Genomic DNA, 21,688 nt, shown 5'->3' on the forward strand with positions numbered 1-21,688 from the left:
ATGCCCATGGCCACACTCCTTCCCAGTCTCTGCTTGAACAGGTCTGCAGATGCAGCCAGGCTGAGGTTGGGCCCCAAGATACTGTAAATGAAGAAGAGGGAGGAAGAATTGAGTGACTGGGGAGCAGATCCAGGGCCCCCATAAAAGGCCATGCACGTAAACGCCTACATTCTGCAAAGATGTGTTTTGTGTCTCTAGACCTAGGACATGTTCTGACCTACTTAAGAGCCCATTGATCTGTTTGGGGTTAAAAGACTTTCATGCAAATGAGTGAGACCTCCATGCAAGTCAGGGATGACTGTGGGTGCAGCAGGGACTGGGCCTGGAGACAGGGGAAGCAGACCTATCTCTGCCTCTGAGTTGCTGTGTGACCCTTGGCAAGTCACTGTCCCTCTCTGGTCCTCGGTTTCCCCATCTGTCCAGTGAAGATGCTGCGGCCCCTAAGGGGCCCCGCTGCTCCGGCCATGGGAATTGTATGAGGCTATAGGATCCCACCCTGTACCCGTTGGTGTCTTTGGACCTGGGCTCACTCTCAGAGCTCCTTTCCAAAGAGCAAATCTCATTATATCACTTCCCAGCTTGGAACCCTGTGGTGGCTTCTCACATCCCTTAGGATAAAATCCACAGTTCCCAGCATGGCTGAGGAGGTCTTACGTACTCCCCTGGCTTCCTGTGCTTTGACTACACCGGCCCCTTTATTGTTCTGTTCCCTGTGACGTGCCCACCTCACCCCAGCGCCTCACCATAGGCTCTTTCCAGGCTCTTCCTTTCTCTTAGGTCCCCTTCTTGCCTTTGTATAACCCATCTCATGCTTGTCATCACCATCATTTGGTGTCTCTCCACCCACCGTCTCCCAGACTGTGAGCTCCAGGAAGGCAGGACCCTCTTTGTTCCCCAGGTTGTCCCCAGCCATGTCGCCTGTGCCCTTAAGGAGGCACCAGACTGACAGTCCTTGTCATTGTCACATCCTGGCTCTGTGACCTTCGACAAGGTCCTCCCTTCCCTAGGTCTTACTCTTCTCACATAAAGTGAGGGGGTTGGACTGGATTATAACATATAGTCATTAATGGGTGCTTATATTTTTGCAGGCCCTGGGCAAAACCCTTTATATGCAGTACAGGTAATTCCTACAGCAATCAACACTGTCATTAGCCCCATTTTACAGATGCAGAAATTGAAGATTAGCAAGTTCATATCATTTTCCCAAGGTTACATGGCTCCCAAGTGGCAGAGTCAGAGTTTCAACACAGCTTTATCTGTCTGCCTCCAAACGCTTAGGTCCCCTGCTTCTCCTTTGCATAACCCACCTCTTGTCATCACCATAGTTTGGTGTGTCTCAGACTGTGAGCTCACAACCACCTTGCCTCTCATCTAAGGACCTCCTCACCATATTCCAGGAGAGTGAGTCTGCCCAGAATCTTAGAAGGGGCAGCGTGAAATTAAAGACTACTATGATCTCAATACAGGTTTCTTCATGGAAGCAGGGAGACAGTGCCGGCCTTCAGCCTCACATCTTTGAAACTGTGGCAGCTCCAGCAGCCCAATAGCAACTGTATTAATAGGTGAGAACCAGAAAAAAGAGCTGGAGAGATTTCTTGTCCAGACAGCAGGTCTCCAGTTAAAGGCTTCCCTCTCACCCTATGCTTGTTTTCAAATTTAAACTTCCAGTGAAGTAGCACACGCATTCAGAAGAGAGCACGCATTATACATATAGAGGCAAATGAATCATCTCAAAATGAACACACCCAGGTAATCACCACCCAGGTCAAGACACACAACATTATCAGCAACCAGAGTCCCCACCAAGCCCCCTCCTAATCATTACCTTCCAGGACCTGTGTGTTTTGATCTGAGGATATTTCCTGGAGCTATTGAGAAAGACTGGGAAAATAAGTTAATTTTTAAATTATCCTTTCATCTCCAGGGAAATTGTAAGTCTGCTGGAAGGAGGTAGAGGAGGGGAGGAAGGAATTCAACACAAGATGTACTAAATCCTCAGACATGACAAGTGGCTGCAGGTTCCAGAGAAAAAGGAGGAGTGACTTGATGTTCCTGGACCAGACTTTGTGTGTGTGTGTGTGTGTGTGCACGTGCTGTGTAAGTGGGTAGGACCTTGCTAGATGGGAGGGATGATGGGAGGACTGTGAGATCACAAAGAGGAGAGCCTTGCCCTCGCTGCAGGGTTAGATCAGGTCTCGCTGAGGAAGTCAGAGTCAGCAGAATCTAGGAGATTTGACCCAGAGCCTCTGTGCCCCAGGCTGCCCCTCAGCCTCCATTCAGATGAGACTGCTGGGGACTTCAGCACTCCAGATATGACTGCTGGGGGAGCTGCCTCCTGGTTTCTGCAGAAACCATGGAATGGGATGAAAGGGAGGGATGGGACCCACATAAACACCCCACATTTGAGGAGGGTCTCCTGCAGAGGTGGTCTATTGTCAAGCTCAAGCATCTCTACGTAAGGGGAAAAAAATATCCCACCTAGGACTTTGAGCTATGTGATCATGAAGCCCCAAGACCCTTGCATGGGGGAGATTATTGGCCTTATATTTGTCATATGTAGAGGAACAGCTTGAAGGCAGAAGAAGAAGAGGGAGGCAGAGGATGAGACGGTTGGATGGCATCACCGACTCAATGGATATGAACTCGGGCAAACTCTGGGAGATGGTGAGGGACAGGGAAGCCTGGCGTGTTGCAGTCCAATGGGTCGTGAAGAGTCAGACACAACTTGGTGACTGAACAGCAACAAAAGAGGATCAGAAGACTCAGTACAGGGGAAGGTCAAGTGCTTAGAGCCAGCACAGACACTGATCTAGACCTTGATCTGTAGAATTCTCATTCATCCCCACAAACACTTTGGACATGGTGAGTTTAAGTGGTTTTGTGGCCACCCTCCTCCCCATACCAGGTGTGAGACTGTTGTGCTTCTCAGATGACACTGCAGAACTAGGGGCCACACAAAGCCACAGGGTAAACCCGCAGCTAGCGTCCTCCTGGGCATCAATTTCACTTTAAATTTTGAGAATAGAATCTATAGGTATTTTTCAAAAGACAAAATAAGGATATATTATTAAATAGAATGTCAAAATGTATCTACCTTTCCAAGACTTCAAAGAAAAGAGCTGCTGTCAGGAAGGTTTAGGTGGTTCCATTGTAGACTGCATCAGTCACCTGGTAAATACATCAGTCATTAGGGTTACTTTTTGTGAACAAGTCTCAGTGAGACTCACCAAAGGAAGCATTGGTACAGTGTGTACAATATAGGGAGATAGTTATCACCAGGCTGTATCACTGAGAAGGAAGTTGGGCTCTGAGTAAGGGTACTTTATAAAGTCCCCCAGTTAGTCTGGGACAGTCCCAGCTTATGCCTGTGGTCCAGGCGTGATTGTTAATAGCATCAATTTCCACTGCCAAAGGAACCCAACTTAGATGAAAAATCATATAGTCATTCTAGCTATGCAAACCCAGCAAGATTATGGGAGGAGGCCTGGAGGCTCAGTCCCTGGATGGGAGTAACTCAGCAGAGGGGAAGCCTTGTATGTCCCCATAAGGTGTTCCCAGAGGCTCTGGGAATCTGTTAGCAGAATCCTGATGTGGTCCCAATGATCCACTCTTGGTCCCTGCCCACCCCAACCCCAGCCAAAGCAAACCTGCTGTGGACACAGATCATGTGACGATGCCAGGTCAGAGTCGAGGAGAGCAGGCTGAGCCAGCCTCAGCCGGTTTCTGGAGCAGCCAAAGAGGAATCATCTACCGGAACAATGTAAATTCTAGTCTGAGAGGGTGGCATGCCAAAGTCAAGGTGCTGTGTCAGTTCCAAGGGGTGAGGACAAAGGCATCATCAGGAAATGAGGCAAGAAGCCTGGAACCAGGAATAGGAGAAAAGTTTAGGAAGAGTTGTGCCAGGTAGAAGCAAGAGCTGGGAGTAGGGCTCAGGGCAAAGGCTGTGACACTAGAGGCTGAGGGCTGGCGCAAGAAGGGCTGTGTTGGGTGGGAGACATCAGCCAGGCTGGACAAGCCTGTCCCAGACTGCATTCACAATCGGCCAACGAAACTGCCTTTTGATGTCTGGCTACGGTGGCCTTGCTATGATTATCTTATGAGTAATTATTTTTACTACTCATAAAAAATTTTATTCATGAGAGAAGAGAGGGATCTTTAAAAAGGAAAGGGCTGGTTTTAGCATTAACCCTTTTCTAATTATTTCCTTGGGGACAAATTAATCAGCCCGCCCCATCCATTTTAACTAGCCTTGTCAGAATGTGTGGGTACTGGGTATCGATGTCAGCGTGGCAACCGGACAGAAAGTCTTTCCCAGGAGACGTCTGTCATGTGGGTGCTGAGTTCAAAGAAAAAGATTGTCGTGGTTGCCAATGTATGATATGGACCATCACATGGGAATCAGGCAAAGGCTGCAGAAGAACCTGAAGTTTGGCATTGCAGGTTGACTTGATTCACTTGTATCAGTTGTAACACTTTCCTTTTTCCTCCCTATTTCTGCCACCTAACAGTCTTAGGCTACCTCTCTGGGCCTTTCCTCTCCTGGCCAGTCAATGACTTCGTGGCCAAAGCCAGGGAACCCTGAGTCAGGGTCAACACCCCTATGCTGAATGCTTGCTCCTTGCATGGAGCAAGAATATGGCTCCCTGGCACTTCTGTCTTGTTCCCCTCAATCCTCTGTTATGGGCTGGGAGGCCAAGGGGACAACTAACAAGGGTGCAGCCTCCGGGGTTTTGGTTTCAGCAGTGTCAAGGGAAAATTCTGAACCCTGGAAGCCAAAAGCAAATGTGGCAAGTTGAAAAGAGGCATCCTAGCAGATTGGGGGCTGAAAAAAATGTGTAAGAGTTTCAGAGCAGCCCCAGAAGGAGTTTATCGTTTTGATTAAGAATGAGAAGTTGAGTTTACCTAGAATGAAATCCAGAATTGACCACTTACCAGGTGTTTGATCTTGAGCAATTTAATTAACTTTTCTGTGCTTTAATTGATATGTTTACATATAAGTTATAGTGAGACCTTCTTCGTGGGATCATTGCAAGAGTTAAGTGAGACAACACGTGTAAAGTATTTAGAATCAGTCCCAGCACAGAGTAATTGCTCAATACTATACTGTAACAACGGAGAAAGCAATGGCACCCCACTCCAGTACTCTTACCTAGAAAATCCCATGGATGGACGAGCCTGGTAGGCTGCAGTCCATGGGGTCGCTAAGAGTCGGACACGACTGAGCGACTTCACTTTCACTTCTCACTTTGATGCACTGGAGAAGGAAATGGCAACCCACTCCAGTGTTCTTGCCTGGAGAATCTCAGGGACCGGGGAGCCTGGTGGGCTGCCGTCTATGGGGTCGCACAGAGTCGGACACAACTGAAGTGACTTAGCAGCAGCAGCAGCATACTGTAACAAAAAATTAATTAAATTTCTCAGGGCTCAAAAGAGAATATACTAGAACATACGAAAACGTATATAATCAACTCAACACCGTATGTGACTGTTTTGAGTGGAACGGATGCAAAAGCCAAAGAGAAAGCCAAACTTTCCCTCGGGTCTAGAAAAATGATACTGATGAACCTATTTGCAAGGCAGGAATAGAGACATGGACATTAGAGAACAGACTTGTGGACACAGTGGGGGGAGGAGAGTAGTGTTGAAACATACATTACCGTATGTAAAGTAGCTAGCAAGTAGGAAGTTACTCAGCCTGGTGCTCTGTGATGACTGAGGAGGGTAGGAGGGAGGTTCAAGAGGGAGCGGATATATGTATACATATAGCTGATTCCTGTTGTCGTAGGTCAGAAATCAACACAGCATTGTAAAGCAGTTACCCTCCAAATAAAAATATTTGTTTAAGTTACAAAAAAGAAATTTTCCCTGGGGTTTGTCTGGGAACCTTTGCGAAAGAAGCAGATTCCAGTCACACCAGCCAGTATGAGGGAAAGTTCCTGGGTGGGCTCTATTCCAAGTTCTTCATTTGCCGGTTGAGGAACAGGCCCCAGAGAGGGGCGGTGACCTAACCAAGGTCACACAGCCGTTTCTAGGCAGCATGGGACATAGGAGCCAGATCTCATGACCTCGAAACTAGGGCTCCTGTCACAACACTGCAGAGACCAGAGTTTTCTTTCTTGGGGGTCTGTTCCTCCATCAAAGCTGACCTTCACCCATGGGGAAGCCAGGAGTCCTACAGAATGGCCTAGGCCAGGGCTTCTCAGATTTTAACATGCAAATGCTTCTCCTGGGAATCTTGTTCAAAATGCAGGTCTGGGTGGACCTACAAATCTGCATTTCTGAAAGCTCCCAGGTGATGCTGCTAATTGGGATCAGACTTGGCCTAACAGGGCTCTAGGCCAGCGCGATCCAATAGAAATATCATATGAGCTGCATATGTCATTCTCAATTCTCTAGTAGCAACATTAAAAAAGAAACAGATGTCACTCATTTTCATACATATATTTCACCCCATATATACAAAATATTCTCATTTCAACATATAATCAGTATAAACATTATTAATGAGATATTTTACATTTTTTCATACAAAATCTTCAAAACTCAGGGTGTGTTTTACCCTTAGAGCACATCTCCATTCAAATTTGCTGTATTTTAAGCATGAAGTTGCCACGTGTAGCTATTAGCTACAGGGTAGTTATAAGTAATCCCTCTGTGGGTCCAGCCCTTTGCACCAGCTGACAGTGACCACCTTCTTAGATCTTCCTCTGGCTTTTGCCACTTTGGCAGGCCCACCTAGCCCACTCTTTTACCTTTTTCGTGGGTGAGGACAGCCCTAAGCCTTGAAGAATAGCAGTCCAGGGACCCACCAGCCCAGCTTCCTGTGAATACAGTAGCCTATGCATGCTAGGTTGCTTCAGTGGTGTCCAACTCTTTGCAACCCCAAGGACTGTAGCCCATCAGGCACCTCTGTCCATGGAATTCTCCAAGCAAGAATACTGGAGTGGGTTGCCATGCCTTCCTCCAGAGGATCTTCCCAATCTGGGGATCGAACGCGTGTTTGCCTGCATCTCCTGCATTGGCAGGTGGATTCTTTACCCACTGAGTCACCTGGGAAGCCAAGTAAGGAAGGCCAAAACTCACCTTCCCTCCTTCATCTGTGGGTAACCCTGGGTTTATCTGGACCCAAAGACCTCTGTGTGACAGGCACAGTGGTGTCGGAATATACAATTAAATGCTTGAGAGTCTGTGTGCTGTGTTTTCAATTAGAAGAGCCCAACTGAGAATCCTTTCCATGCGGCTCAGGCCCTGCCACTGTCTGGCCTGGTGGTTGGAAGGTTTTTCTGTGGGGCCAACCATGACGGTGAGAGACCCAGGCTGTGATTCCATGGCAGAGCGCCAGTGTGACATCTGTGGGCCCTCTGTGACTTCGGGCGTGGTTCTCCTCCTGCCAAAGAGACATCAATGGATCATCCGACATCTCTGACCATGCTCACACACTGGCTGGGAGGAATCCCCGCACCGGCCCGGGGCCTCGCTGGGGGCAGTTTTGGGTCTTGTCTGAGCCAGAAGGAAAGCTACAAGCGTCTTCCCCAATCTGTGACTTGCAGGTGACTCACCAGGCCCTTCTGTTCACACGTACCCCACTGGAAACCCATGTCTGAGAAGCTAGGGCATTTGGCTCCTTGACCAAATGTTTGAATTTTCTTGCTTTTGTCTGAGAAAGCTCATAGTTTGGTGCTATCTAATTCTAAACATATTAATATCTGGGAACATCTAAATACGCTGTGTGCTCTACAGACAAAACATCTACAGAGGGATGTTCTGATGAATGGAGTTTTTCAGTAAAGCAGAAACTGTTCCTTGTTTCATTCCTTATGGTTGCAAAGCCTTCTAAACCTGAATTGACTTTTCCTCTTCCTCAGAAAGTGGAGTCTAATGAGCAAAATCTGATTTTATCTAATCGTTGGCTATCATTATTGCCTCCACAGGCATTTCTGCTTCTTGACCATATAGGCCATTTTATTTCATTCATTCAATCGACAAATACATATCGAGTACCTGCCATTGTTCTAGGTTCTGGGGATACATCAGAAAGAAATCCCCACTCTTTTGGAACTTGAATCCACGTGTGTGCCTGTGTTGAGGTGAGGGGAAGAAGGACAGGGATGAACAAGGAATGAGCAAATGACATATAAGCTTGGTAAGGAAGTATTCTCGGTGCTGGTGCGCACTTGACGGGCCCCGCACTGAGACCACTGGGCAGCTAAGACTCCCCAGCAGTGCGCTGACCCCCACTCAGGACAGGTTTTGTTCCTTGCCCAGGGTCCCTGCTGCCTGGGGACCTGACCGATACCTTCTCTCCAAGCTCAACAGCTCCCTGGTTACTTTTGGCTGAGATTTGCCAATTAAGCAGATCATTTGATGCCCGCCTGCTCCGATATTTTCAGGTTCATTTTCTCTGTCGCTTGTCTGCCACCAGCCCATCTCTGCCTGGCTCTAGGTTTCCTCTGTGATTGAAGCCATGCCTGTGTGTGATGCTCAGCCTCCATAGGGTCCCCTCGTGACGGGAGGCGAGGCTGTGTTTGGGGTGAGATAGCAGATGGGTTATTTGTACCATAAACTTTCCCCATTGTCATGAGGCTGGAGCAGTGATAGCTAGAGGAAATATAAACAACAGTTTTCCCTGTACTTTTTATGTCTCTGTCAGTCAGGTGTGCCACGCTGACATGAACACAGGAGTCATTTGTTCTGTGTTTGAAGCTGAAATGTGCCATAAATACACCATAGCCCTTCAAAGAGTTGGTTCACAACAGCCTGCTTTAAGAGGCCACCAAAGTCATCTTTTCAGGAAAATAAAACAAAATATGTTTACAAAACATTGCCCTTGGGAAAAGTTGAAAACATTTTTCCTATTTATGATCTGGTCTTTTTCCACTTGACAGATATTGATTGCTCTCTCCCAGCCACACCCCTGCCCTTCCTCCTGTTTTAGGTGGGGTCCCAATTCACGTGGGCTTCTGGTGAAATAACAAGTGTATTTGTACCTAGCCCAGGAGAGCCCAAAAGCCAGCTACTGAGGGGACATTCGAGGCTAGTCCTATTCTAGGACAGGGATAGAACAGGGAGAAAAGACAGTTTTGGGAATCCACCAGAACAGGCTGTGATCTTCATTAGAAAAATTTTGTCATTGTAGCTAGTGAGAGAATGTTAGGAGACTGGATCTATTATTAAATATCATTAGATCGATCCATATGAAGTTACCATTTGGGAGTCAAAAATAGTGATTATTGGTGATTTCATCTGGTTCCATCTGAAAATGAACAATAGCTACTAGTTATTGATTCCTGCTTGTGTGCCAGGCATTGAACTAAGCACTTTCCGGCAATGATGTCATTTCATCTTCACAGTAACCCCAAAGCATGGTGTCTTCTCCAGAGGCAGACTGTAAGATGAGGATTTGTGATTTACTTTAAAAAGCACTCCCAGGAAAAAAGCAGGACAGGGACAGGGATGAAGCCAAGTGAGGTTATGTGTTTTGGGCAAAGTCTCAGCTCGAGCTGCGGAGCTTCAGTTAACCTTCCGTTTGTCCCATCTCAAGACAAGAGGGCTGGGCTTGTGTGTGCCCACAGGCCGTCACTGGTAATGGGTGCCCCAGGAGGCCACGCTCAGACTCACTGGACTCTTACACACCTAGGTGAAGGGGCTCCAATAAACCTTCTGGCAGCCTGTGAGCAAGGTCACAGGCAACCGCCCAAAGAGGCAAAGCACCTGGAATCCGAGGTGGGGAGGGCCACAGAAACAGTAAGGGGGCCCTGGCCTCCAGGCAGAACACCTTCAGAGTCCTCTGGAGGTGGGAGTTCATTTTATTGCCCTTTCACATATGAAGCCATTGAGGTTTAGAAGGATAAAAGTAACTCAGCTCTGGCCAATGAAGAGGTAGGACCAGAACTCTGCTGTCCTGAATTGGCCACTGTCATCCTCTCAGGGGCAGTTCCAATGTCTTGGGTCACTGGGATCAAGCTGGTGGCACCTGGCTCGTCCTTCCCTTAGACGGAGATTTCAGAATCTACTTGCCTCATTCGGATGGATTTGGATAGCAGGGATAGTGCACGGGGGGCTCACACCACTGTCCGACAGCCATAGCCCGTCAAAGTCCTTTAAGTAGGGAGCTGGACTTTTCATCACATTAGCGCTCCCGTGTGCCTCTCTAGGTGGGCAAAAGGGCTCTGTGAGATCCGCTCTCAGGTCTCCTTCCAGAGGCCCTAGAGGCTGTCCTCCCATTCACGGGTGCCCTGGCACAGGCAAGGGCAGCTCTCCACAGCCATGGCTGATGGCAAAGTGCTGTCCAAGGTCACTGCCCGAGAAGGCGATTGCTGCTGTAATCAAGAGTTCACTCCAAGCTGAGTCAGGCCAAGGGACACATGGGCACCAGAGCACCTGGTGAGGGCATCCCCTCCCGCTGTTGCCTCCGCCCACCCTCCCCCGGCCAGGTGTGGTCACTTGCCCACAGTGGCCTTCCCCCAGGAAGCTGAGTCAGAGCTTTCCAGCCCAGAAGTGGGAGGACACAGTCTGGAGGCTGGATTGGAGTTCATAACCCCTGTTCATCCCCTTACTAACTGGAGTGGTTTTTTGACTTCCTACCTCCATGCTGTCATTTATAAACAGGAAATGGCAATATTCTACCCTGCAAAGAACAAATAAGATGTTATCAGGCAGTGCCTCGCACGGATTGGGCATCTGAGACATGTTTGGTCCCAGCCTTTTTTCCTTGGTTTTGCTGGCACTGCTTCCTGTCCCATTACCTGTCTTAACTTTGGGTCACTGTGTGCGTTTTAATTCAGTCCAGCTGCCCTGGTCTTGCTCGGGTGCAGGGTACAAGCCAGAGAAATGTGTCCTTTATTTGAAAGGTTTTGTCCCTTCTGGGTTACTGTCTGAGTGCTGTCCAAGAACACAAATGGCCTGCTTTTTTTCCTCCATTGATCTTGACAAATGCCGAGCTAGCACCTGGCCCTCTCCACTGAATTCCATTATACTCCATATGCTGATAGCTCCTCAGATGAACCCTCTTGGATGGCACATTGCAAGAGAAAAAGCGAAACAGTACAAGACACTGAGATGCTGGGTCCTGCCCCACTCCAACCTTCTCCCCCGTACATAGAAATGCTGTCCTAGTTTTCAGCAGCCTAATTGAACATCCATCACATAAGGAAAAAAAAAAAAACCCTGGCTTGCCACCCACGCCATTGTGCTAAGAATGACTTCTCTCCCAGCAGTAGAGCTGGTCAGAGTCACTTCCTAGTGTTTCCATCTGGAATTAGGTGTGAGGATTCAGAAAGCGCATTTGTCCATTTTGAGTCTGAAGCTGGCATGGGCCCTGAAACTTGGAAGTCTGACAAAAAACCAAGAAACCTAGAGTAAACATCCAAACACTTAAGTACCTGAAAATCTGTCTCCTGTTGAAAGTCTTTTTTTCCCTTTTGTGTGTTGTTTGGATCTCATTGAGTCTGTTCTTCCTCGTTTGTCCAGGGGTCCGTTTTAAATATTGACTTTATTTACTGAGACGGGGTTCAGTTGAGCTCAGCATCTCAACAGCTGAGTTCCCAAGCAGCAGGACGTCTCGATGACCAGGAGCATGGGTTTACTGGTTTCAGGTTGAAATCGGCTTTCTGGAGTGATTGCACGCCTGGCTTTGGGGAAAGGATCATTTGTCCTTTAATCTTCCAAATAAATAGAATCATTCATTCATTCAAAATCGATTCCCAGAAGGCCAGTTTTGTACCAGACACTGTGTTACTTAAGCACCAAGGCCGTGAAATACGCACAGTAAGATATCCTTCTCTACTCTGTTGGAGACTGGAGTCTGATACCAGGGATTCCCTAACTCTGGCAGCATGGTGGACTCATCCAGAAGCTTTTTTCTGGGAAAAAAAAATTATTTATTTTTGGCTGTGATGGGTCTTTGCTGCTGCACGGGCTTGTTGTGAAAAGCAGGGGCTACTCTTTGTTGAGGAGCACAGGCTCTAGAGCACCCCAGTTTCAGTAGCTGCTGCACACGGGCTCAATGATTGAGGTTCCCAGACTCTCGAGTGCAGACTCAGTAATCTGGTGCATGGGCTTAATTGCCCCGGAGGCAGGTGGGATCTCCCCAGATCAGGAATCAAACTCTTGTCTCCTGCGTTGGCAGGCAGATTCTTCACCACTGACTGAGCCACCAGGGAAGCCCTGGGAGCTTTTTTAAAAAAAAGAAAAAAAAAAAAAAAAAGCTACTTTATGCGTGTGTTTTCTCAATCCTTACAATAATCTTCCAAAATACTGCTACTGTCGTCATCTTGAAGATGTGGAAACCGAGGCAGAGTTGGGGGAGTCACTTGCCCAGGGATATTTAGCGTCTCGGAAATGGCATAGGACCCCAGGCGCTCTGCCTCCGGAGAGCTGCGCTTACCACTGAGTCGTCCTGCCTCTTCATACATGGAAGCGTGAGAGGGACTGGCAGGCCTGGGTGGCGGGGGCAAGTGGCGAAAGAGAAACTAGCAAGGGGAAGCTGGAGAGGTGGGTGAGGGCAGGGCAGGAAGGGCCTCGGGCGCCCAGACTAGAAGACAGGATTTTATCCAGTGGATGAGCAGAAGAGCTGCCACCTATACCAATGAGAGCAAGAAGCCATTAGCTAGGGGGCGTGGGGTACATTTCTACATGACAGAAAGTAGGTCAGTGTTTTGGAAGGGAGCGCGGAGGTGCAGGCGCTGGGTGATGACAATCAGCTCTGACAGCAGCTCCGTGCTGAGTGGGGAGGAATGTGAGAAGGGCCTCCCGCTCCTTCTCCCCACTGAACTCTTGCTTCGACATGTTATCTGGACCTCACAGGTCAGCCCCAGAGCAGCTGGCTCCGAGCCTTCCTTCCCTGGAAGCCGCATGACCTCCCCAGCGCCGGTGCCCACCATAGCCTTCCCACGCAGTTGCCCGATGCCAGCTCATCAGAGCACAGGGGTGAGTGCAGTGGGGCAGCCAAGGAAGAACCAGAAGCCCACGCCCCTGCCCTTGATGAAGGCCAGGAGAGAGGCTGTCTAGCCCCTCGGAAGCAGTAGGTGGTAACAGTTACACACGTGAGCCTGGGTTTGAATCCCAGCTCTGGTGTTTAACTGCGTGATTTGGGGGCAAGTCCCTTAACTGCTGTGAAGATCAGTTTTCCCATCTGTAAAATGGGTCACCATTCCTACCTTGCAAGTGTGTTTTAAAAATTGGAGCTATCATGCATGACACCTTAGTGCCTAAGGGTCTGAGCAAATGACAGGTCTTATTATGCCTGGTTAACTGCCATGACCGTATCCTAAGCCCCTGTGGGTCTTGAGAGCCCAGAATGAGAGCCCCTTATTTTGCAGCTGAGAAAACAGAGGCCTGAAAGGGATCCATGGCTTTTCCAGGGTCACCTGGAATATGAACAGCAGAACCAGGAGCAGGGGATACCTTTGAGAGGCCTCACCAAGCAGGGGTGAGAAGTTCAACCCAGGCTTGGCCTCGGCCACTCCTAGCCTTTGCTCTTTCTCCCTCCATGATGGCACAGATACAACCTTTCTGGAAGGGCTGTGTGGACAAATAAGCTGTCATTCCAAAGTGCTGAAAAGCACTCCACAGGTGCCAAACCATGACTCTCCATGGATTTCAACACCTCGGCTGGCATGCCTTTCTGCCAGATGCACGCTGCCTGAGGACTGCGTGTGTGTGTGTATCTGTGTGTGTATGTATGTCTGTGTGCCTTTGTGTTTGTGTGTGTGTGTATCTGTGTGTGTATGTATGTATGTGTGCCTTTGTGTGTGTGTGTCTGTGTGTTTGTGTTTGTGTGTGTCTGTGTGTTTGTGTATGTCTGTGTGTGTCTTGAGGATAAGGAGAGGAGCACACAGAAGATTCCCGATTGTCCAGAACCTCTCTTTATACCTGAGCCCCATACACTCTGGCTTAGCCCCTGCCCTGTCGCTCAGACAGAAGTGCCCTCGTTCTACCCAGCTTCTCTGCAGCCTGCTTTCAGTCACCCGCTGCAGGAAGGTGTGAGCCACCTCGCTGAGCGGCAGTGATTAGCCCAGCCTTCAGTCAACAGAGTCAGGGACTCAGTCCCAGGTGGCTCTTGTCAAATAGGGTGTCATGGAAAAGGTGGCATTTGGGATCAGACAATAAAGATTTGAATCCCAGTTCTACTGCTTCTTGTGTGACCTTGAAAAATTACTATTGCACCTTAGTTTCTTCATCTGTAATAAGGGAGAAATGTTGCATTATTTGAAGACATTAAATGAGAGGACTACTCTGGCATAACTGTTTCATTCCCACCCCAAACCCTGCTCCCATCTCAGTGGCTTTCCTCACCTGGACTACCGAGGTGCCCTGGGCTGATACTATGTGTTGATCTGAATTGTGGATTGGGAAGTCAGAGAGATACCAGGATGAAGAGGTGGTTGTTGAAAGCAAAACCTGCCTCTCCCAAAGAGGCATCTTCGTGGCGAGGATGGCCTCGGCACCCCAGGCTTTTGGGAGGAAAGCAGCCATGGCAGGGACACCCACATTTGACACCCTGTGGCAGAAGAATGGCGCAGCGCCCTGAATGGATGTTCTGGATAGAACACATGTGCCCATAGCCTGATTGTGTACCTCTCAACTGACGGAGTTTGGCAAGAGGCCAGGTGGGGAGGGGGCAGATGTGAGCTGGGGCTGCAGTGAGACACGCTAGACCTCCCTGAGCTTCTCCCGGTCTGCAGAACTGCAAGGCAGATGTTTGCAGACAGGTTCCATGACCTCTCTCTAGCTTCTTTTCCCTGCCTGGTCCATTCTATGTGTCCCAGATCTGGGGATACAGATCCCTCTCCCGGTGACGGTGGATGGGGTCCATGAACCTCTCGCGGAGAGGTCGGGGTCCCTACTGAACCCTAGCCTCAGGATCTGGGTCTTCACTCGGTGTCTTATCAATGGAGATGTCCACATACTCAGATACAACCACAAGGTGTCATTGGTGACTCCAGGGTAGGTGGGAAAGATCTGTGGCTTAAACTTCCTGTATGCCAGGAAAAACCATCATCATAACGGTGGTGGCAGTGACCATGATCACTGATGAGTGCTTTACACATATCAGTTCATTTAATCCTTCTAGCAAGCAACTATAGGAGGGAGGTCCTCTTATAAACCCCATTTTACAGATGAGAAAGCTGAGGCATTAAGTGGTTAAATAACTCATCAAAGGTTACATGGTTGGTAAGTGGCAGAGCTCAAACCATGTGGTCAAACGCATGCAGTCTAATTCCAAAGTTATCCTCTTTTCAACCACTGTACCCACCTCTATTGCCTCTCTTCTTAATCTTGCTCCAGAGGCCCAGGAGGTAGGTGTCACCTCCTGTCATAGATGGCATATTGTTGTTATTGTTTAGTCACTGAGTCAGGTCTGACTCTTTCTGACCCCATGCGCTGTAGCACTCCAGGCTCCCCTGTCCTTTATTGTCTCCCACTTCAGCTCAGTTCAGTTCAGTCACTCAGTCGTGTCTGACTCTCTGCGACCCTGTGGACTACAGCACGCCAGGCCTCCCTGTCCATCACCAGCTCCCAGAGTTTATTCAAACCTGTGTCCATTGAGTCGGTGATGCCATCCAACCATCTCATCCTCTGTCATCCCCTTCTCTTCCTGCCTTCAATCTTTCCCAGCATCAGGGTCTTTTCAAATGAGTCAGTTCTTCGCATCAGGTGGCCAAAGTATTGGAGTTTCAACTTCAGCATCAATCTTTCCAATGAATATTCAGGACTGATTTCCTTTAGGATGGACTGGTTTGATATTCTTGCAGTCCAAAGGACTCTCAAGAGTCTTTTCCAGCACCAAAATTAGAAAGCATCCATTCTTTGGCACTCAGCCTTCTTTATGGTCCAGCTCTCATCGATGAAACAACTGAGACTCAGAGAGGTGCAGTGATGAGGCCAGGTCATCTGTGGGGCTCTTTTCACTTCACTGAAGGACTTCTAGGAGAGCAAGCGAAACCTTGACATCATCTCTTACCTTATGGGTAAGAGGGAGGAGTATGCGTTGGGGGCACCCAGGTCTTTGCTCACTGCCCAACCCTCCACCTCAAGCACACCAGCAGGAAGGAATGAAAGCCCCAACCCTGCCTCTTTGCCTTTCAGACCTCACCCCAGCATCACCCCCACGTCACTTCTCCAGGAGCCGTGACGGCCTCGACGTCTAGGTTCTTTCCTGCTAACATAGCACTTGCCTCACTTGGTCATTATACATCCATGTGATTGTGTAACTATTGTCCATTTTCCTGATTACATTGTAAGTTCTATGACCAAAAAAACCTTAGTTCTTATTAACATTTTATCACTAGTGATTAGCATGTGGTCTGGCATTCAGTGGCACTGAACTATGATTTAAGTAAATGAATGAATGAAGAGAGCACCTACAAGATTCTAGACTTACACCAGGCCCTCTGCTCCCATTATCCCACATCCTTGCAACAACCCAGTGAGCTAGTTAGCATCATTCCCATTTTCCTGATGAACAAACTGAGGGCCAGAGATGAAGGGACCCTTGCTCAGTCAATAGGAAGTGAAATCAACATTCACATACGGGTTTGCCTGACTCCAGCCCAGTCTTTTCGATTCTTCTCGTCACTCAGAGAAGAACCCGGAAACAAGAAGCAGTGATAAGGCGGGAATTCCTTGGCTGTCCAGAGGTTAGGACTTTTCCCTAGGACTTTCACTGCCAAGGGTGTGGTTTCAGTCTCTGGGTGGGGAACCAAGATCCCACAAGCCACGTGGTGTGGGCAAAAAAAAAAGAAGAAAAAAAAATAGCAGTGATAAATAACCCAAGCTTCTGCTCTAGGGAAAGCAGAAGAAAATGGGTTTGTGGGTACCAGACAGGATTGAAAGTCAAAAATAAAGGACCAAAGTCAAAGAAAGAGCTAAAATGGTCATGGGAGGAGATTCTAGAAACCTGTGTTTGATAATTCAGGAGGAAGTCACCCACGAAGACCCCAGGCGCCTTGGAAGACTGGATTTTCCATTCTCCAAACTCAGCTCTTCAGGGTCTTTCCTTCTACCTTGGGAAGGATAAAACCTTAAGAAGCAAATGACTGTGAGTAGGAATTCATTCGCCATCCCCAAATTTGAAGACAGTCTGTGTGGAAACAAGGAAGCCAGGGTGATATGCTTGACAGTCTGCTTTCCAGCCTTAGGGAGTCTGAGTGTGTTAGATTCATATTTGATGCATGTCCAGACTGCCTTGAGGAAAAAATTTTGATAAATATATCAGTGCATGTCTAAAATTCTTGCACAATGTGGATCTTCAAGAAAGATGCCAATTTTTTTTTTAAAGACTGAATGGTGTCTTGCCCCATTGTTTGTAAAACCATCTTTCTAAGCCAAATAATAATAATAATAAAATCCTTGTATATTTTGTTCTTTTCCACCCTTCAAGCTCTGAGGTTTTATTTGCCTTGGGTTGGGAGAGCGAGTGGAAATCAACACAGCTGTTTATGTTTAGTGGCTTCCAATGATCTCAGGGCGCAAAAGATCCTCACGGGTGTCTCTGCTTTGTTGACAGTTTTGAGACCAGCTTTGAGCTCAGCCAAGGGATAGTGTGAACGAGAATTCCTTTTACATGTGCCCAGCAGGGTTCATTTCAAGCATACTGGGACCTACTTTCCTCTCCATCTTCTCTCCTTCTGCGAGATCAGGACTGTCTTCAGGCTAGCATCATGGCTTATAGAGACAGTTTGGTAGGTCAGTCAGAAAAGGATGGATTTCCTAGTCCCTCTGCTCAGGGGTGGTCTTGGCATTTCTGCAGAGGAGGGTTCTATTAGGAGCTGCTTCCCTGGAAGAAAAGGAAAACAGGGAGGGTGTCTGGAGTAACTGTTCCTGGCTGTCTTAGAAGGAGGGAACCCTGCTTGTCAGTGACTTTATATAGACGCTCATCCCTCAGCAAATGCAGGGGATTAGTTCCAGGATGCTCTTGGATTCCAAAATCTGCAGGGTGTTCAAAGCCCTTATATAAAATGGCGTAGTATTTGCATATAACCTACACACACCCTCCTAAGTAAGTCATCTCTGGGTTACTTACAATACCTAATACAATGTAAATGCTATGTAAATACTATGTAAATAGTTGCTAGGGCATGGTAAATTCAAGTTTTGCTTTTTTGGAACTTTCTGGATTTTTTTTTTTTTTCCATCTGCTGTTGGTTGTATCTGTGGATGCAGAACCCATGGATACAGATGGCCAACTGTATATAGATCTTACATATTCATATATATATAACTAAACTGGATTTAATTGAACTAGATTTGAACTAAAATTGGATTTTAATCTTTCTTTGAGACCTAACAAAGTTTCTGTCTGTTTGGGAGATGACTCAATTCCTCTACCTGAAAAAGCAGAGGGCAGAGGTGGATGTAAGCCAACTAACTTCCCTATTTGGCACAAGGCTTGGCTCCTTATAGCTCAGTTGGTAAAGAATCCACCTTCAGTGCAGGAGACCCCAGTTTGATTCCTGGGTCGGGAAGATTTGCTGGAGAAGGATAGGCTACCCACTCCAGTATTCTTGGGCTTCCCTTGGGGCTCAACTGGTAAAGAATCTGACTGCAATGTGGGAGATCTGGGTTTGATTCCTGGGTTGGGAAGATCCTCTAGAGACAGGAAAGGCTACCCAGTCCAGTATTCTGGCCTGGAGAATTCCATGGACTGCGTAGACCATGGGGTTGCAAAGAGTTGGACACAACTGAGCGACTTTCACTTCACTTTGGTTCTCTGTAGAGGATAATGAGCGTTCCTTGAATAAATAAAAGATTCGAACAAGTAAAGATGTTTATTTGAAAAAAATGCAGAAAAATCCCATGGAAAAGTAAGTTGAAATCAATTATAATTCCAACCCTTTAAAACAGTGATAGAAAAATAAGAAATGACTAGTCCCCTAACTTGCTCCTCAAAAAATAACTACTATTAGTCGTGTGATGTGATGCCTTCCTTCTCTTTTCTCTTAATAAACATATGTATCTATACATTGTAAACACACAAAAACATGAGCAAATTTTAATGGTAGCCAAAGTGAAGTCCAATTCTTTGTGACCCCATGGACTGTAGCCTACCAGGCTCCTTCGTCCATGTGATTTTCCAGGCAAGAATACTGGAGTGGGTTGCCATTTCCTTCTTTCCGACCCAGGGACTGAACCTGGGTGTCCTGCATTGTAGGCAGATGCTTTACCGTCTGAGCCACCAGGGAAGTCAAACATGTATGTAAATAGTAGCCAAACATATATGTAGATGATAAGATAAATATCCCCATGACATATACATTTTAAATAAAGGAGAAAGAATGACAAAATACATACTGAAGGGCTACATGATTGTTTTCTTAGTATCCACTGTTGAGATTTTTTTCATGCCAGCATACGTTTTTCTGAGCATAGACTGTAAAGAGTTAACCGTGCTCCAAGCTCTCCTTTGAGAGCCCTGAACCCTGGGCACCACCACCCACCTCTCCGGGGGCCAGGAGCTCCTCTGCAGCAGATGCTCACCAGGCTCTGAGCCTGGGGCAGAGGCAGAGGGAGGCAGGAAGGCTCACAGGAGAAATAGTAACTGAAAGAGGAAATGCGGTGGAGGAAGCGGCCAGAGCATCCTCACTCCTTGCCTGGGGGCCCGCAGTGACCAGCGGTCAGGCTTCTTGATGCCGTCTGCATGGCTGACTCTCAGGCAGCATTTGGGCAATTACCCGGCTGCTCTGGGGCTGCACCGGCAGCTAGACTGGCTGTGTGTCTCTCTCTCAAAAAACAAACCTGGCACAGAAAGTAACAGAAGGCCTAGGTTTTTCCAGATTGGCCGTTCACATTGATTGAAACTGTCCAGGTTTTTGCCTCAGTCACCCCCCACTGTAAAATGTTGAGGGAGCAGTCTTTGTAGCATTTCTTGCAGTGGCACTTTTCCATTTCCCTGTAGCCAGGAGCTATGTGTGCGCGTGCCTATTGTCACTTCAGTCGTGTCCAACTCTTTGCGGCTCCATGAATTGTAGCCTGTCGGGCTCCTCTGTCCTTGGGATTCTCCAGGCAAGAATACTGGAGTGGGTTACCATACCTTCCTCCAGGGGATCTTCCTGACCAAGAGATCAAACCCACATCTCCTGCATCTCCTGCATTGCAGGCGGGTTCTTTACCCATTGAGTCACCTGGGTAGCACCACCCAGGAGCTTTACTAAAAGAAAAATGCTTGGGCCCCATCCCCAGAGTCTGATTTTATCGGTCCAGGGTGGGGCCTAGGCAACCCTGTTTTTTTTTCAGTTCTGCAGGTGACTGTCATGGACAGCCAAGGCTGCGAAGTCAAGTGTGAGAACCCACAGATTCAAAGTCATCTGAGTTCTTGCTTACAAGACAGATACACAGATTCAGAATTCTAGGTCTGTTAGGGGTGTGTGATTAGGGTTCTGTTCCATTAACCCTCAGTGGTTCTTAGGCTTTTATTGGCGTGTAAGTTCTACTATTTGTCATTTATTTCCCTGTTTGCTTGCCCTGTTCTCTCAATTTTTCAGCTGTTGAAAAGGGCAACCCTCAGGCTAGAAACAGTGGTTGCATCATCCTTTGAATCTTGAGAGTAGGGGCTAAGCACTTAAGTTTTATTTGTTCCCTACCATAATGCCCAGACCCTGGCATATCTCTCAACAATTTATTGTTGCCTCTCAACAATTTATTCATTGATGTCTCTCAACAATTTATTCATTAATGATTGAGGCATACTATAGCCGATAAGTGAAAGTACACGTTGCTCAGTCGTGTCTGACTCTTTGCGACCCCATGGACTATACAGTCCATGGAATTCTCCAGGCCAGATACTGGAATGGGTAGCCTATCCCTTCTCCAGGGAATCTTCCCAACCCAGGAATCAAACCCAGGTCTCCTGCATTGCAGGTGGATTGTTTACCAGTTGAGCCACCAGGGAAGCCCATAGCCAACAAACCAATAGTTTACTAAATATTTGTTTGACATTTAATCAGGGCTATTGCCTTGGGCTTCCCAGGTGTCTCAGTGGTAAAGAATGTGCCTGCCAATGCAGGAGATGCAGGTTCAATCCCTGGTTTGGGAAGATTCCCTGGAGAAGGAAATGGCAACCCACTCCAGTATTCTTGCCTGAGAAATCCCATGGACAGAGGAGCCTTGTGGATTATAGTTCATGGGGTCACAAAAGACTTGGACACAACTTAGCGGCTAAAACAACAACAATTGTCTCAAACCCTTGTAAACATGCACACATTCACACATACTCCTTACACACCAGCCCTGCAAGTGGGAAAACCCACAGTTATCAGTTCTCAAAATACAACCCAGGGATCACTGCTGGGCATACAGATCTGCACACATCCATCTATGGAAGAAGGTAGATTAGAAGCAAGTTCAGGGAGTGGTGAGCAGAGTTTCTAAACAGCTCTTCTAAGGTTCTTACCCCAGTTTTCCTGCAGTCTGAGATGGGTGAGCTCTCAATTCAGCCATAACCAAAAGATCAGCATTTTGGGCCAGCAAGAGATACTATTGTAAGTTGCCAACCCGTGTCATAGAAAACTAAGGGAAAGTGCATATTTGAGATTAAGCCTTTCTAACTTTTTTTTACTCCCCAATAAACTCAAGAATGCTTTGCTTTTTATATTATTCTGGAGACTTGCAATATATCCCTTCATAATTTATAGTAGGGGTCTCCAAGAGCCTTTTGATTCTTTCCCCAGGTCCCTGCTTTTTTTTTTTT

The sequence above is a fragment of the Cervus elaphus genome, chromosome 2, assembly GCF_910594005.1.
Source record: "Cervus elaphus chromosome 2, mCerEla1.1, whole genome shotgun sequence".
NCBI classification, from domain to species: Eukaryota; Metazoa; Chordata; class Mammalia; order Artiodactyla; family Cervidae; genus Cervus; species Cervus elaphus.